At 30.1% G+C, this 19,754-nt stretch overlaps 1 protein-coding gene across 5 annotated transcripts in view; it reads left to right on the top strand.

Annotated features, from left to right (window-relative positions):
- Positions 1-19,754, top strand: part of LOC129758392 (hemicentin-2) — a 970,424-nt gene that overhangs the window by 246,849 nt on the left and 703,821 nt on the right. Inside the window, exon 1 of one of the 5 annotated variants that reach the window (XM_055755897.1) lies at positions 1,319-1,335. The exons of the other annotated variants lie outside the window; for them this stretch is intronic. The gene's annotated coding sequence lies outside the window, so the exon portion shown is untranslated. Of the gene's footprint in view, positions 1-1,318; positions 1,336-19,754 lie in introns of those variants that run through there. 5 annotated transcript variants of the gene reach the window in all.

A 19,754-nucleotide genomic window follows, 5' to 3' on the forward strand; every position in this document is an offset into this window, starting at 1 on the left:
TCGTAGACTGATAATGAACTTTATTGGAACTTTTCGAGCTAGTTTTAGATGTTTTTATGCGATCCGTTTCAAACTTCAAGTTTCAAAAGGTGTGTTTGCAATGCGAGCCTTCGAATTCCGTTGTTCTACCAAAACTTAACACTTAACCAAATAAAAAACTTGAAAACAATTAATTTTTTAAAATTGTTAACTACTAAATGAGTGTTTATTTGGCTTTCTGAGTTTTCTAAAATTGTATTGAAATTAATTGGGTTGTTTATAACGATGCATAGTGGTCCAGAAACGAACTTTATAATGACAAAATTAATAATCAAGAGATTATAAGAGATAGAAGAATGGTACCTTTAGTAAAAATTCTCATCAAACAATGCGGTTTTATAATCTTATCGTATATAAGAGTGTGCCATTTTTGTATAATTTACACAAAAAAACTTTTTCCATTGAACAGATAGAGTCAAACTTTTTTCTACAAATTTGTAGTCAACGGTTTCTGGTGCAATTTTATCAAAACCACCACATACATATGGCGATTTGTAAGTGAGTTATGATTTTTTGAAAATTGAAATATAAAGAGGTGTAAAAAACAGTTTTCTGGCTTTAACTTTTGTGATTGAATTCATATAATAGAAATGTCATTCAAACATTTGTATGAAATAAAACTGGCAAATTTTCCATTCCAAGACCAAACTTGTATCTGGAAGAGGTCGTAAACTATAAGGTATTTTATTGCAAAAACTAGTAATTTTTAAACTGTCATATCTCGGATTGGTGCAAATCCAAAAAATATGACTTACGAACGTCTCTAGATACAATTATGGCCTTTAAGAGAAAAATCAGCAAATTTTTATTTCATACAAATGTTTTAAAGACATTTTTTATTGCATGAATTCACAAAAGTTAAAGCTTGGATACTGTTTTTTTGGCACACTGCAATATTTCAATATTCAAAAAATCATAACTCGCTTACGCATCGTCATATGTTTGTGGTGTTTTCGGTAAAGTTGCATCAAAAACTGTTGGCTACAACTTTGTAGAACACTGTTTGTCTCTATCTGTTCACTGGAAGAAGTTTCAATTCCATTTCGGATCTCACAAAAATAAACAAAATAAGGAATGAAAATTAAATGTTAAAAATACAGACTCAGAACTGATTTGATAAGAAGAATTGAGTAAATAACTACCTCAAACAAAGATCTTGCTTTCAGCGACACGTATCCACGTGAAATCGTCTTCAACGAATTCTACTTCTTGGTACGAGGGAACTCTCTTGTCAACTGGCAGCGCAAATGGGACAAGGATGACAAGGGTCGGTGGCTCCACTCGATTATCCCAAAGGTAAGCCTTAAACCATGGTTCAATAGATTGAACTTGAGTCGGGATTTTATTCGTATATTTTCCCGTCTCATGTCCAATCATTATTCCTTAGACGCGGTACTCTATCGTTTTAACATTGCTGGCAGCAATTTGTGTGGTTGCGGCCAAGGTTACCATGACATCGAGCATATTGTTTGGTCGTGTGAGGTCCATCTTGTCGCCAGAACGAATTTAATAGACTCCCTTAGGGCCCGAGGAAAACCACCTAATGTTCCAGTTAGAGATGTACTAGCTGTGCTAGATTTGGACTACATGTTCGAAATCTACCTTTTTCTAAAAGCTATCGATCTTCGTCTATAATTTCTTTTTTATTTTCATATTTCCCTTTCTATCTTCCTTTCTCCTCTCACAAAGTGTTAAGTTAAGAAAACAATTGTAAACAACAAAATCGATTTTGGCTCCTTAAAGCCTAAAGGTATGAGCCGTTTCAAATAAAGAATTGTTAAAAAAAAAGATCTTGCTTTCACTAAAAAAGCAATCATTCCTTGAAACTGTAGTAGGCCTGTTCGAAGGACTTGTTCATGGTTTAGGAGGGAGAGGGGGGGGGGGGGGGGGGTTAAAGCTTGTTTTAAAGTCAAATTTAGCGAGGAATAATAAAACATCTAAAATTTACAAAAAGTAAGGAAACTGATTTCCAAAGCCAGTTTCTTCCTTATGACCATCACACAAACTCAGTAATGGAATCAATTTTTCCGAAGCACCAAGAAATGAATGCGATTTTATATTATGAATGACACCAAAATTTAGAACTTTAGATAAAAAAATTATTGCACAGAAACAGAAAAACAACAGATTCAAAAAAAAATCAAATCCAAATTTTCCATGAATTTCAAATCATGACAAGACCTGAAATTCATTAAAAATTTATTTTTAATTATTATTAATCAATTATTATTTATTTTAATTGAAATTCAATTCCTTCATTTATATGGAAGGGTTGATCAAAAAATTTTGCAGTAATATCTTGAATTTGAAAATGATTTTATCACGATTTAAAATGTAAATTCTTTATTAAAAAAAAAATAAATTTTCTTTTTTTCAGATGTTCTTCAAAACACATAGTTTATGATTGAATTAAATTTGAAGAAAAGCAGAAAACCTTTGATATTCTTTTAAGAGCGCAATTTATAGATAAATTCTCATCCGACCAGTTTTCAAAATAAAAGGCTAAATAGTTCAAAGTGGCTGAGCTAAACATCAGTTCCAAGACTTAAATATCGTTAATTCCACAAAGCTGCAAGCAAATTTTTGTTCCAGTATCTAAATTTTTTTTTCTAAAAATGTATCTAAAAGATTTTTTAAAATTTTCACAGATGTTGTATACGCTCTACATGTTGATCATGTGTTGTAAAATTATTTTGGATCATACTCAAAAAGATTAATTTTAGATGGCATTGCTTGATGATCTTCAGAAAAATCTGCCAAACAGAAAAAAAACTCTCGAAACAATCTGTGTTAAAAGGTGTCATCTGTGATTTAGTGAGAGAATTTTTGCAAGTTCCAAAGTTTTTTAAGTATGAGAATTTTTATTTCTTTATTTAAGTTCTTATTTGTTCATCTGTTCCATGTCTGTTACATTATAATTAAGATTTCCTTTCAAAGATTTTTGGAACCCTTAGCAGTATGATGTGACCCCTGACCCCCCGATTGCCATCCTCACTTAGTTCAGTCTTGTTTGTGCTGCTATATTAGAAAAATAAGACAAACTTTCTTAAGTCCATTCGTGAATAAATATTTGTCTGAACTTGGCTTCATTCTCCATACAAACAAAATGGAAATGTGAGAATACTTAATCTAATTATCAACTTTAAAATAAATATGTGTAGTGATCAAAGACATGAAATTTGACAACAAATCAAAATTTTACGAAATTTAATTTAAATATATGTTTTTAAAAGTGTCTCTAGAGAGTGCTCAGTGAGTTGTTTTGAAAATAAAACAAATGATTTTTTTATACGTGAAGCATTGTTTTTATAGCATTTATTTGAGTAACCATTGACGTTAACCATCTTTTTTTTATGTTGTTACTTTGCTTTACAATTATGGTGAAGAGTAACAATGGGCATATTTTGGAATGGAGCATGAGCGTTCAAGTTTCAGTTATTCTACGCACTAAATGCTCGAAATTTATAGAACCAAGAACGATACTTAAATAAATTAAAACTGCTAGCGAAAAGTTTTTGCGCACATATTCGTCGAGGAATCTTCGTCCTAGATTACAGATTTGAACAGTTCAACTGGATATCGATAAAATATGAAAATAAACTCTGAATTCAAGAATAGAACCTTGATTTTAACTAATCATGGTAATCTTCCAAAGCTGTTCGAGTCAGCCGAAACGGACATTAAAATCATCTCAGTTATTTTTTATAGACAAAGTGTGTTCTTTGAAAATAATAATCAGACGATCGAGAAAATTCCAAATTTTGAGTGCAAGCAATCAATACATTGGAAAATGAGCTACAGCCAAAAAAATGCCAAAATTGGATGTAATTTTTTTCAACTAAGATTTTTTTCTACCGATAATTTAGGATAGCAGCCAACATTTTCATAGGACATCCATTAACTTAATCATCATCGGATAGATTCATTCTTCACAATTTCCAAAATCAATGAAATACTGCAATACAGCAAAGCTAAAAAATACTAAAAAATTGAAAAATGAAAAGTATTTCGGAATTTTTTATATCGGAATTTAAAACATATCTGTTTGATTTAGAAATACTTCGAAATTCTAATTAATTACCAACACAACGAATTTAGTCTCCTCAGTATCGGTAAACATTTGCGACCAGAGAAATACAAACAAACTACAAGCCAATTTTTTCCTGAAACTGATATTTTGCGAACATTTTGAGAACGGTTTTATCGAAGATTCATATGTTAAATTAAAACATCTTATTGGAGAATTATTGTTTTTTTTTATATTTGATAGAGATTGAAAGTTTTATAATAGAAAACCGGGTTTTCACATTATTTTTAAGAATACATGAAAAATTTCATCGTTACTCCAAAGTACAGAATTGCAAAATTTCATTTCTTTATGTTAAAGAGAAAGATTATATGATCCAACAATTTAATGCACTTGAACTTACTAAACAAACAATTAATTTTGTCATAGTTAACTCATAATTTCGGTAAAAACGGCCAGGAAGCTTGAAAATTTCTCCATATGTTTTTGAAAAGTTTCTCAAAACTAAGATTTTATTACAGAGGACAGTTTATTTTAGGTTCAGTTGTAAATTTTAATTGAATGGCGTTGAAATGACAGTTGAATATTTTGATTAGTTGCATTTTAATAGTGGCTCCAGAGAGCATCTTTAAGTTAATTTTCGTTAAAGGTTTTGGGTTGTTTCATCAAAAAACAGCTGTGAAACTTGAATAAGGTACTGAAAGTTATAACAATTTACATATTTTGTAAAAAAATCTTTGTTTTAGAAAAACAAATTCTCAAATAGGGACTTTAAGGGAATTTTAAATGTTTTAGCGATAAAATTATATGTTCAAACAATTTAATGAATGGAAATTTATTTAACCAATAAATACTTTGTCACTGTATACTCATAAACTTGGTGGAAAAAACATCCAGAATGCTTGAAAACTGTTCCGTTTATTTTTTTAACCTTCTCCACGCTTAGCTTTTGATTGAATAAAATAACTTTTTCAGATTAAGCTTTGAATTGAAATCATTGAAATTGATATTTGAAAAATTTCAATTTTTTTGTGGCTCCAGAGAGTCACCTTAAGTTTATTATTGATATACCGTAAACTGGGGGAACTTTGATCAGCGGGGTAACTTTGATCAACTTGAAAATTTTGCAGATAATCATCATTAACTAAGTATAAAGTTAAAATATCTGAAAACTGTTAACTACGTTTGAAAGCCTGTAAATTGAGTTACAAATAAGCTAAATTTGGTTTTTATTAGGAGATTTTTTTTATTACTTAAAATATACAATCAAAATCTTAAAATATCTGTTTTTTGAAGGCTCACAAACAAACATATCTCCGGATCAAATTCAAGCATTAAGGAGCAAATGGGTTGTTTAATGTGAAAGTTCAACTATTTTTCTTGGTTTAGGTTAAGTTTAAGTGTTAGTTTTATGGTCATTTGATGATAATTTTTGGATATTGAAAAAACGGTAATTTTCCATTAAAAGGCCTGTATAAGAAAAATGGCTAAAAATGGCTATCAAATGGTAAAGTTTGATGAAAAAAGAACATGGGAACAGTGCGAGGACTTAGGAAATTGCATGAAGGTAAAATTTTATTTATTTTCGAGGCCAAAAAATATTGAGAAATGTTTATAATTTTTGCCCCTAAAAGTATGCAGCAACATTGTCCATCTTTCGAGTGCATTTGTTTTTGAAGGAAAACGTTGAAAAATTCAATTGAGTCCAAACAAAAAAATACTGTTATCGATGTTTTGAGCCTTTTGTGCTTAATGGCATCAAAACAATAAATTTGAATATGTTGAGATACGTAAAAACCATAGTGATCAAACTTACCCCGAAACTCGAAATCTGGTTTTGTAACAAACATTTAATTATGACCATAAATGTCGTTTGAATTTACTGCAATCCATGATCATGTTTAAAACTCCTCACCTCAGTAAGGGTTTTAAAGCTTTTAGGTATAACTAAATATCATCCCCTTCCAAAATATTCTAAAATGAATGAAAAAAGTGATCAAAGTTCCCCCCCCTTTATGGTACTTTAGTAATCTTTTTATTTCGCCAAACCATCTTAATAAATTTAAAAAGCATTAAATAGAAAGAGAATAATCTTGGCCCTCAAGATTGAATTTCTTCATGTAAACTCATTTTCCATTTACTTTTCTAATTTCATACGTTACAAATGTTTTTCATATTATAAAAAAAAAGATGATTTTGGATGGACAGTATTTTTTGAGTATATAAAAGCAGTAAAATTTGAAAAACGTAATGTATTTAATCACAATTTATTTTAAAAACAATTATCCAAGTTTGATAAACTCACATTAGACTTGCGATTTGAAAAAAGACAACCGTTCACAAATATGAACTTTATAGGCTTCGACCAGTGGTCGGCAACTTTTTGAGTCAGATTAGCTAAAAACTACATTTTTCTTAAATTTCAGTATTTGAAAGAGTCACATGATTGTCTGCTTGACAAATGTTAATAAATAGACTTCATAAATTGATTTTCAATTTTTATAATTGGTTCAAAATAGTGAAAGTTCATCCAAATAGGGTTAGTTTTTTATAAGTAGATTTAATAAGGCATTATACTCATAAAGTTTTATTGGGATAAGTAGAATATTAAAAAAATTAGACAACTTGAACAGCATAAACTTAATATGAAATTAAAAAAAACTTGGATGGAATCAAATGAAATTGTCAAACAGTTTTATTGAAAAGAATAGAAATATTATAATTTTATTTCAATGCTGGGGTTAAATCAGATAATAATTAATTTGTTGTCAACAAATGTCATCCTCTTAACTAAAACGCATAATTTTAAAAATTATGATCAAATAGATATGAAACGCAAGGAGAATTCACCCATAAAAAAAAAAAAGATTAAGTTAAATGTCGGAATAGATTCTGCATTTTTTTTTCATCCAATTGAATGAAGAAATAAATCCAATAAATTGGTTGAAAAATTTCGGCTTAGTAGCTACTAAACGACCTAAATAAATCTGTGATTTTTGGGGATTGAAACGGCTTCGTCAGTCAGTTGTGGTGAGAATAAAAGCAAGTTATTTTAAATATTTTTAGTAACTTAAAGACACACACGTTTTTATTCCCACAACTAAATGACGAAGTCATGTCATCCCCCAAGAATTTAAAATAATCCAGTCAAAAAACAATATCTTGAAAAAATCTTTGATTTTGTGGATTTAATTGAAATTTAAGGCATATGAAATATAACCATAACGGCCAAAGTATACTTGTTTATTATTTGAATCAATGATTTAAATAAAAGTTGAAAAAAATTCAAAAAGGTTGAATATTAAAAAAAAAGCATTGAAAATGGATTTAAAATAGATAATTTGTAAAGTTCGTGCCTTTGGTTATGTGTTTGCATTTGACATCTTTTGATACAGGATTGTACTCAATGCTTTGAATATTTTGTAAGAAGATAAAAAAAAATCAAATAATTCAATCATTAAAGAAAAACTGCTGCTGTTGAAGATCAATCAGTTTCAAATTTTCAATTATGTTTTTTTTAAACAATGTCAATCTTGGAAGGTTTTCTTCTGAACCTGTAAAAAATAGTGGTATGAAAATCCTGATTATCAAGACTGAAATATCGGATTAGTACGATTTTTAAATACTTGTTCCTATAAAATGAATAAAATTTGCGCTGTCAGCTGAAAAGCTGCAGCTTTACATCCAAAGAGCCGACATCTAATTGATGTAGTCAGAAAAATTATTGGTTTCACTTATTATTTCTAAATTTTCCAAAACATGCGATTTTCACCCCACTAAGAAAATAGAGTAAGTTGCCACTAATTTTGTTTTAAGCAAAAATCAAATTGAATCGTTTAATGTTTTATATATTTGTGATGTTTTGTTCAAATTAGATTTTACATTTTTTTTTCTGTCAAAATTGTTTTCAAAGAAAATGCAAAACGATTCTGCATACATTTAGGGGTAAAATATATTACAATAAATTCTTCTTGCTGAAATCATAAAAACTAATGATTGGGTCGATAAAATTTTAAAATTAACAAACGCGTAATGCAAACAATCATATTCTAGCATAAGGGGAAGAGATTTAAAGGTAATTCTTTGGTTTGCATTTTAATGCATTTTAGCCCAGACTTGTAACTGAAATTTTCAAAATATTTATTTATAAAAAAGGTGATTGTCTAAAAAATATTTTTACCCCACATGTTACACCTAAGTTGGCGACATTTTTGAGCCAATCCGTCAAACTGGGAAAAATTTCAACGGCTTCGAAAAATGTTAGAAATTCGTAAATCTATTGCTCGATTTTTAAAATTTTCTATGAAAATCAAAAGCAATAAAAAACTATCCCATGCTGTGAGAAACTATGTGATTATCATTTTGTTATGGTTAATTGATAATTTTATTGCATTTTGTTAAAATATAAATTTATGAGTGTTGTGATAAACAAATGTTACATCTCACTCTGTTGATGCATGATGCCCCGTTTGATAAAAACTAAACACTTTCATGTATCAAAGATAATATTCCAAGTTGACGATTAAATAAAAAAATATTTAGAAAATGCGAAAATTTCCTTACAAGTATCTAAGATTGATATCATCATAGCAAATTAATAATATTAAAGAAATAAAAAAACAAATAAAACAAAATTTTCAGGAAACTTTTTTCACAGAATTCGATTGAAAAAGGTCACAGATAAAAAGATTCAAGGATTAACAATGTTGTTGTCTTTTTTTTCTCCAAAATATGTGCAATGAAAAGAGATATGTATGTGATTGCACCTTTGTTTAGTACTGACTTGAATTCAATTAATTTAAATTTGTTAAATGGATAGTTTTTCTAAGTTTTCATATGATTTCGGTTTTTGGATGATTGAAATTTTCCGTTTTCATTTAATAAAACTCAAAGATTTATGAAAGTGTTTACTGAAAAATCCAGTGTATAAAGTTTGCACAATTTTGTAACTGAATAGTTGCAACCCGTTTTTCGAATCCAACATTTTAATCGGAACCACAAACCCAATTAGTTACAGCATGACATATGCATTGAAAATGCTCTGCATTCGTAAAATGGAAATTCCAAATATCCTGGCCTCCAACAAGCGCTCTCCAGTAATTGGCCTTAATCAATCTCGCTTTGCTAGAAATGTTGATAAAACGAGAGCCGGGGCTTTTAAAAATAAAATCATTTTACCACACTGATTGCAACCGGTCAGTCAGTCTAGAGAGAGAAAGAGAATCCAACCAAAGCTTACCAAAGGTTACCACAGCACTTGAATGGGGGGAGGAAAATCTCATCGAAACCAATATTTTGCATCATTAGTTTTTGCCCAATAGTGAGAGACCACTTTCCCTTCTCTTTGGGGGTTTCCTTCCCCGGAGCAGCGCGCGGTACCAATCAATCGTACCGGGAATGGGGGGATGATTTTGGTTTCCCCAAATAGTGTCGAGCATTTTGTGAAGTTGCATACCCTCCGGGGGCTAAATTTTTTCGGATCATCGCCCACTTTTAAATCGTGTCCTGGGTAGCAGGAATGTTTGGAAGTGACACCGGCTCCAGTGAAGCTCTACTACGGTCTCATCCCGAAGATAGGATAGAATTAATTGAATCATTTGAATTTTAATTTGAATTTTAAATTAATTGAAATTGATTGCACACCATTGTTCGGCGCCATTGCATTTGACTTTGGTGGCGTTGTTTTTTATCTTTTCCAAAACTGTGTATGGTTGTGTTTATTCGTTTGTCACGCTGCCTGAGAGAGTGGCTCTTGAGCTAAGCGCGCGATGTTCAGGGTTTTTCATATATGTTGGCACTCTCAAGAGGCACTTTGTACCGAAACCGATCCCGGTGTGGGTATGTGTGTTTGTGGGTGTGAGAGTCATTTTTATTCGGAAAGTTGGCGTGGGTGGAACAAGTGGTTAGTTAGCATTTAACCACACACACTCTACTGCTGACCGTTGCCAGTCGACTGGCGATTTGATTGTTGCACCCTGGTTGTGCAACCACATTGCATCGGTATGTTTCGAATGGAGGTGAATGTGGGAAAAAGGCAGAAAAAAAACACCAAATTGGTTGCTTTTGTGCAATTTATATCGAACATCTGCAGTTGAAGGAATAATATTTCACTTGGTTATTCCGGCTAAATGTGAAAATAATTGTATGACACTTGATAATTGTGGTATTTGAAAGAGTCAATTTTTGTTGAAGGAGAAGTTGATATTTATAAGCAATAAATAGAAGTGAATTATTGAAATCTTGGATTGAAGTTATTGTTAACTTTCAGAAAATGAGCATTTACTAGGGCTATCCAGTAGTTGACCAAACAAAAACAATTGTTTTTTCCAAGAAACTGTATCGACTACTATTGCATTTTAAAGGGTTGGAATTTGATTGAGGGAGTTTTTCAATCATTCCAGAACATCCTATAAGCTCGCTTTACAAAATGATTGTAAATTAAATTTGAGAAGTTTATTTTCTACAGTTTGTTGCAATCATCTGGCTGATACTCATCAGCATCAGGATTTGCCACTTTTATCATTTGAAGGAGTGTAAGTGTGACACCGCAAACAAAAATCGCTGGATCGCTCTCGTAGCACAGGCCCCTTTTTTTATTTTGACAACACATTCATTCGAAATAAAGTTTTTTTTCTGTATCTAACAAAGTAGTTATCTATTTGATTTGTGAAGATAAATTGAAAGATTTAGCATCTGAACAGACCTGTTTTGTGTCAAGATACTTTTAGTATTTGAATGAAAGAGAGAAACAAATTTATTTTTAACCCCTAGTCCTGAGAGAGAGTAAGAAATTTTGAATTAAACGAAATTTTGGTAACTTTTTTTTGGCTCGAACGGCATTTTGGCGACTACACACATTTTGAATTGGCTGATAGAAACATAACGTAAACTAATTATCAAGCCCGACACAAGATCAAGACTGCCGAAATTACAGAAAAATATGTAATTTCACAGAATTTTGAGCAAATTTTCATCGCAGAATCTGTGTCACAGAACACAGAATTTTGAATAATATTCACAGATTTCTCAGAATATTATAATTCTGAATTGATTTCAAATATTATAATTTTTAAGGCCAATATAAAGTAAAAATATCTTACTTTGAATAAGAAAATAATGATGAGATTGATAATTTTTATTGATTTCTCCCTACTAAAATTAAAAAAAGACCCAATTTATCATGAATTTTCAATTAAATTATAAGAAACAGCATCACAGAAAACCATCACAGAATTTTTGGGTAAATTACAGAACCTCATAATCATCACACAACCTCAATAGAAACATAAATTCTACCGAAACCATTAAAAATAAATCAAAAGTAAAAATTCAAATCCATTTTATTTTCGGTAAGTTATTCATAAATTATTTAAATTGATTATAGCCGCAGCCCATGGCGTTGAGGATAGCCTTCAAGTCTTCTTAGCCAGCGGGCATGAGATCTAATCCCGGTCACGGCATACATAGTATACTTTCCATAGGTTGGTGGTTTTGGCATTTGTGCTAGCCATCATATCCTTGAAAGATGCACGCTTAGAGTTAAGAAAAAGGAATCTCTTCAAGGAAACATCAAGTTTCATTGAGATCCTGTATGTGTATGTGTTTGTTTTTTTTTAAGTCCGAATTTCAAAATATATTTTCGTCAGGCCAGAAAATCACTATGCTTATAAATTGTTAAGCAAAATGATCATTATTGTTATTTCTGAATCTTATTAAATAACATTTCTTTTCTTCATTTTAAGTAAAAGGGTTGATTGCAAAATTCCTCTGTAATACCCTCAATTAAAAAACTTGTTTAGTTAAGATTTAAAACGTAGATTTTTTATTTTGAAAGGGATCAATTTTTAACTTAAGAGAATGTTTTAAAAATACATCGGTGATAATGAGATATGATTTGATAAAAATAAAACATTTTATTTTTTTAAGAGTGCCAGTGATCAAAGTCAGGAAAATGGTTTTTCTCATACTTCAATTTTTTTTTTTCAGTTAAAATAATGAGAGGTTCAAAAAGTTCATAAAAATAACTTCATAAATAAAAAAAAACACTTTTTCAATTCATCATCACCGAAAATGTACAAGTTGGAAAATTAATGATACGTTGAATGATCAAATTCGGAGCTGATAAAAAACATAAATATAAAATTTCAACTTTTAATGTCAATATTAAAAACACGAAGTATTTTCTACTTTCGCATTTAAATAAGGCTTCAAAGTTGCTACTGCGAATCATTTTCTGAAATTTCCTTTGATAAATAAAAAAAAAATTATAAATATAAAAAATAATAAAACGAGTTGAACGATAAGGTCCCGGAAAGGACAAAAGCGAGAAAAAACTTTTCATTGTTAAAACTTCAATTTTGTATCCAAAACACAAAGTTCAAAGTTAAAAAACAAATACAAGCTCATTAAAAATATTTTAAAAAATTTCATTGAAAAAATATACAGCCTTATTAGGATCATTTATTGCAAAATAAGAATAGAATTTTATTATTATGTTCTTTAGTAACAACATTTCAAGATTTGGAAACTGAGAATTCCCTACATGAGAGACATATTAATGAATGTGATGTAAATTCTGCTTATTTAATTCTACTTGGTGATTTTCTAAATCTATTTCTACTAAATGAGCATAACTTTTCAATCTAAAATATGATATGAAGATGAGAAACATTCTAAAAAAAAATTTTATCTATAAAAACGACTAACAATGTCAAAACTTATTTCTAGGATTTCAAATTATAATCTAGGTTCAGCATTTGGATGCCTTTGGTCTTATGATTGATTGAGTATATTTTAGCGTTCTGAACTATTTTATTTAAATTTAGTCTTACCTCTCATTTTGGTGAAAAACGATCTACAAATCTTCATTAAAGACAGAAAAAACGATTCTGATTTTTTTTAATACTTTATTCTATTCAGAAACAATATATTGATGATGATGATGATGATAATGATGATGAAGGATTTAAAAAAGTTAAACTCTAAAGATTTAAAAAATTTGGAAAAATAATTATCTCTGACATTAATGAAGCAAGTTAAAAAAAGGTATTACCTATTTCATTTAACAAATTTGTTAAAATCTGAAAAACAATTTGATTTTTGCATAAACATATTCAAAATTTTCTTTAAATTAAAATCTCTTATTAAATAGAATTGGGAGAAGAAAACAATTAGAAAATTTTTATAATTTTCTTCGCCAAAGTCAATACTGCCTGTGGTCTTGGGAAAAATTGATTGACCTTGATTTTATATTTGTCTGAATTATTTCAAAGTAACGTAAGGAAAGTGTCAAATTTTCTTGAATAATTTTTAACCTATTTTTAAATCAGGGCATCCAGGGCACCAAAATGAATCAAAATCAGCTTTTGAATTCTTGACACCTTGGAAAATTGTAAACTATGTGGTCTTATGTAATTTTTCAAAACACTTTTGAATGAAGAGTTAAGGATTTCGAAAAACAAGAAATACAACATTAAATTGCGCCTAAAATCAATTTCTTCAAAAATATTTTATATCTGCAAATTTGTAATGATATATACGATTATTCATTATATAAGTGATTAGTAATAAAGTTTGGATGAATTTGTTACGATACACTTCTAAATAAAAACCAAATTCATAGACGGTGTAGGGTATTTGTTAGGTAAGATTTTAGTTTCAATATAAATGGTTTATTAAATTGCAAATCGAATTCGGCAATTAAAACATCAGTTTCAATTCGTGATCGCCATGTAGTGTCGTACAATATTATGACTCCTAGGCCTAAGTTTTATTTCACTTTACACCGGTTAATTAAAAAAAAAATTCTTGGAAAAAATGTCCATGGGGAGGGTTGAGCCCTTTTTTTTTCATTTGAATGTATTTACCAAACTCTTTAAAAAATTTCTATGTATCAATTACCAAATTGAATTTTGCAGTGTTATTATGGAAAAATTGAAATGTTTCAAAACTCCATCTAGATTTAACAAATACATGATATTTCCTTAATTCTATTCGTTGTTTCAATTTTGAAATTTATCAAATCAATTTTATCTTTTCTTGCATTTTTAAATTTTTCAAAGTAAATTACTTTCAAATTGCCAGATATTTGATAACAGATGTTAACTTTAAAACGTGATCGTAACCTAAACATTCAACATTCCATGTTTCTGAAAACATTAAATTATTAAACTTCCCAGCAGAGTTTTTTTCAATTTCATGTTATATTTTTCAAAAAATCATACCAACTAGTTCAATTAACAACGATAGTTTTAAATTTAATTTTTTTCAAATTCTATTGTAATTTTGTTTTTAGTTTATCTTATATTTGAATCCAAAAATTGAAAAAAAAACTATTTCGTGAACGAACACCTACTCAAAAATGTTAAAAAAAAACAATTTTTCTAACATCCACAGCATTACATTTTAAAATGATTCAAATATTTGAGTATTTCCAATTGAAAGATTAAAAATTTTCTAGAAATCCAAATGTACAGTAACTATCAACAAATCACAAATTTTGTAATAAAAGTACAAAAGTTTTTGGAGGAGTCCGCCGGGAAAACTTTTTGTATCTTGAAAGGGTTTGTTTTCCGAAATTTCGAAATTTTTCGTCGTTTGATTGGTTTCGTTTCCAAAGTTGCGCCTATTTTTGAAATTTTCATTTTTTTGAAGATAGGAAAAAACCGTTCGATAGAAATTCTAACTAAGATGTTTCGATAAAATTCATTACAATGGCGCAGTTGAGCCTCCTAATATGTGTCGAATTGATTTGAATTAACTAACTTTGCTTTTATTCAGCAAAATTTTGGTTCCAAATAAAAATTAGTTCCAAGATTTTTGGATACTGAACGACTAGGTTTCGGGCAGTCCGGAGAACCATAATAGTGATCTTGAGTTTTTGAGCGACTTGATTCCGGAAGATCTGGAGAACCAAAGTGAAGCGATGAGCTTATGGAATTTTGGAATTGATGATCCAGAGAACCAAAATGAAGCGACTTGGTCCCGAACAGTCCGGAGAACCAAAAATACGGGCACAATTTTGAGTTTCTAAGCGACTTGGTTACGGAAGATCCGAAAAAATGTGAAGTGATGAATTTATGATTTTGATATTCGGTTGCGGAGGGTCTGGAGTTGGTTTCCGGAAAGTTCCGACAGATCCAGACAACCAACGTGAAAATGAATTTATGATTTTGTTTTTTGATTCCCAATGATCGGGAGAACCAAAATAATGCGACAGTTCGAATAACCATAATAAGAACCACAAACAGTTTTGAATTTTCAAGCGGATTTGTTCCGGGGAGATCCGGAGAACCAAACTCCGAAAGATCAGCATAACCTTAGTTAAATCGAAATATTGAATTTTTTAATCGACTTGTTTCCGGAAGATTTTAAAATCAAGATATCACGAAAAATGATAAACTTTAAAAACTCAGTAGCGCCACTTTAAAAAAAATTTCGGTTCGTTCAAGTTGGGTGGGTTACGAAATATTTGAGTAAGGAGTTGAATTTTTTATTTTTTTTAATTTTGTTTATTTGAAACGGATCATACCGAAGGTTTTAGAGAGCCTAACCCTTGTTTTTGTATTTACAGTTCATTACCTTGTATACTTGAAGAAAAAAAAATAAACATATATTTTTGCAAGATCCAGAGACGCGAAAAACTTTCTCTCGTTTATTTTTTTTGTTTCAAAAGATCTTTGTTACACCATCCATCTTGAATTTATTTAAGTGATTAGGTTTTGAATGATTCTGAAAACCAAAAACTAAACGAAAATTCACAATGATTTTCGAGACTTGGTTTCAGAATATCCGAGATCATGGCCGTAGGAACGGGGGGGGGGTTTTGGGGGTTAAACCCCCCCCATGAGGGTCTAAAAATGCCAAGCAAAATGTTCTTCTCTAAACGAAAAATTCCAAATCCCATATAAAATTTGGATGAATGACTAAAATTATTCAAGAGTAACAATCTTGACTCAGAGCCTTGAAATCTTATCCCAGGTGGATAATTCTACTACAGTTTTTCAAAAAATTTCTAACTTGTTCAGACCCGAATGACCTCTGAGGTTAAAAGGTCTTAAAAAAATATCATCATCATCATCTGACTTGTTGATAGAAATTTAGTCCCGAATACAGAATTCCAATCAGACTAAACTACACAGCAAAAAAAAAAAAATGTAATGATGGACGATGTAATTTCTGGAGATTATGTTGTATTACAGATTTATGTTGCAATAATACATCTAAATGATGTACACAACGCGAACCTTCTATTCTATGTGATATTGCATCAAGTAGTCAATGATTTTCTTTGTTGACGTTCAAATTTGATTTCATTTCAAAAATCAAGAAACGGATTACGGACCTCAGCTGTTTTTGTTTGGCTTGTAAGTACTACCAAAATTAATTAAAAATATGCCATTTTCATTTTTTTTAGGAAATTTCGCCCATATAGATCGGCGGCACGAAACATATTCTTTGACTAGAAACCGAAGGATACATCAAGGCAATGTAAAATTAGGTACCATTTGCAACTCAAGTTATGTGCAGGTATTTTATGTAATATCGCAATACTTTTTTTGCTGTGTAAGCTCACGAAATCGCCCAGATTTTGCCCAAATTTTTGTACTTTATTTGCAAAATCAAACAAAAGTTTAAATTTTAATTTATGTATTTTTCGCTTACATTTTTTGAGAAAATTTAATCAAAATTAATGAGAACGATTTTTTTAAAGCTAAAAATATGATTTAAAATTTACCGATGTATTTCGATAAACAAAAGTCATGTGTTTTCTTAATGATTTTCATTTAATAAATTTGATATTTTCACGGCACGTATACTTGGGAAAAAATAATTAGAAAGCTTTGGCTTTGGAGGTTTCAAATTTGCTTATAATCAATAAAACTCGATGTGTGTGGATTCTGTATCAAATCCAGTTTATTGTTTCTGAACTTCAGTTTGGATCATCATTGAAAAAATCCTGACTCGAATCTCGGTTTTGCATTTTAAAGTCTTATGTTCGAAACTCATCCATTCGGAATATGAAAAGAAAATATTGAAAATAACAAACCATTTTAAAGATATGAAATTTGAGTTTTGATTCTAATGCAGAACTGGATCTAAAGAAAAGTTTATGGTGATTCAGAATCTGAATTTATATAAAAGATTTCTGGTTGAGAAATCTGATCCAAATTTCGCTTTTTGGCCCATAATTAGTAGCTGTAACTTAGATTCAAAAATCATTTTCAAATTCGAAATTCAGATTTCGAACTCAGGTTCAAAAGGCAGTGATAATGTCTTCTGTTACAATTTTGCTTCTGGGTTCAAAACTTAAATTTTATATTCAATCAGAGTTAGTTTGAAACACAAATCAGAAAAAATCATAAACATAAAATAAAATTTTTATTTTAGAGAAAACTAGATTTTTTTTAATTTAACCGAAAAAATCTTTTACTGGTATATTGTTTAACATTATTTATATTGCAGATTTTTCTTAAACAAAGTTTCAAATCAAAATCTAAAACTTTTGTCAAGTTTACAAGAGTAGAAAATAAATGTAATTGGAAACGCAAACCTAGTCTCTTTCGTTCCTAAATATTTGATTTTTTTTAAATACTGCTTCAAATAGTCATGCTTGTGGTAAAAAAGAACTAACTTACTACTTTCTTATTTATAAAAATATTAATTTTTTCTTTAAAATAAAATCTTCAAATCCAAAATTTATTTTTTAAACTTTTTGTAAAAAATGGCTTCATGTAGGACTTGTTTTCGAAAGTTGGAAATTTAAAACAATACTTTTCTATTAATGTAAATTAACTCAAACCTGAACAATTATATAGAATCTTCATTTTTTTTTACTTTTCTTTATGTATGCATTGTTTAATCAAAATTGTTATAGAAAAAATATTGTCATCAAAAAACCCCCCCCCCCCGAGCCGGTTCTTCCTACGGCCCTGTCCGAGATAATATGGTTTCAGAAGATCCGGATAACCAGAGTGAGGTAAAGATTTTTCAATACCTTTTCGACATACAACGTCTTTTCATTTCGGCATTCCAGTTTAAGAAAAAAAAATATAGGGAACCATAGTGACTTTTAGTCGTGAGTTCTGTTGAGCGAATTTTCTATAAAAACTTCGCCAAAATTCAATTTTTTCTGAGCGAATTTGTTCGGGAAGATTTGTAAAAACAAACGTTAGACCAGGCATGTCAAACTGGGGGCTTGCTGGCCGCATGCGGCCCGCGGCCTTGGTCAATGCGGCCCACGAAGCCCCGTCTTTAATTTTCACAAAAAAACACCACTGATTTTTATGTAAAATCCTACTGCAAAAAAACTAAAGTTGAATGCAAAGTTTGCAGCGTAATGCAAATGTTTTACGATGTTCAGATTTCCTCTCAGAAAAAACACGTGTAACATTGTTGCTCTGAACCACAGTTTGAGGTGATTCCCGCTTCCGTGTAAAATTGTGTGTAAACACTCATAGCGTAAACAACATAAATATCTTCCAAGTATTTTGGTGCAAGTTGGGCCAGAATGATCCTAGTCTAAGGTTGCCAGATTGCCCGGTTCTATCCGGGTTTGCCCGGATATTTGACACAAAATTTACAAGAAGTCCGGCCCGGCCCGGTTGACCGGATTTCAGTAAAAAATGCTCGGATTTTTTTCACATTATTTGCAAAAATAAACAAAAAAAAACAAATTTTATTGTAATTTTTTTTAATTATGCGCCTAAAACGAAATTTTTTGAACTAGTTTAATAAAAATAACCATGAGAAGTTTTCTTGTAAGCGTAAAATATAATTTAAAAACTGCTGATGAAAAAAAATGTACATGCTTTTTTTCCTGGATTTGTGTTGAGTAATTCCTGGATTTGGACCAAATTTGCCCGGATATTGCGCGGCTTTTTGGTCGTCATTAAGGAATCTAATGCCCGGATTTTTCCAGGTTTTAGATAAAAATAGCCCGGATTCTTCGGCCCGAGTACGTGCTGAAAAAATTCTGGCAATCTTATCCTGGCCAGCCGTGTCAGACGAAGCCAAATTTAAAAACAAAATATTTTTGTTCTAATATTTTTGTTTTACCGAAGGAACAACAGACATATTGTGACATTTTTTAAATTGAAGATGTACGTAAGCATGAATACCAACATTATTCATAGTAAAAAATCCCATTCTAAATAATCAAAAATTTTCTGTGATTAAATTTGTAGCTCTGAATAATTTTATTTTAGTGTCCACTTGTCTATCGTTCAGTTAATTTTGCGGTAAGTGTGTTGGTTACACCGAAATTGAAGAAAACATATAACACCGCTAGAGTCTTTTTATTGTCTCAAATCTATCCGAATGCGTGAGTATAAACAGCATTCATTTTTAATAACACTAGTTAACAATATTTTTAATTCGTATATTGAGAGTTATTTTTAATACCATACCGGTCACTGAATTAAAAAAATCCGAAAAATCTGATTAGAGCTGTTTTTGAAATATGAACTGTTAAATGAAAAATAATTGTGTTTTTTAATATCTTCAGCTACTATTCAAAAAATTATCTTTTTTTATAATCTGACCAATAAACTTCTCTTCGCATATATTTTTTTTTACTTCTAAAATAAGGTAAGAATTCGACTTAATGGGGACGTCAGTTTTCTCAAAAACGTCTTATTCCCATTAAGTCGTTTTTTGACAAAACTATACGGTACATCTCTTCTCTAAA

Source organism: Uranotaenia lowii, chromosome 3 (assembly GCF_029784155.1).
Source record: "Uranotaenia lowii strain MFRU-FL chromosome 3, ASM2978415v1, whole genome shotgun sequence".
Taxonomy (NCBI): domain Eukaryota; kingdom Metazoa; phylum Arthropoda; class Insecta; order Diptera; family Culicidae; genus Uranotaenia; species Uranotaenia lowii.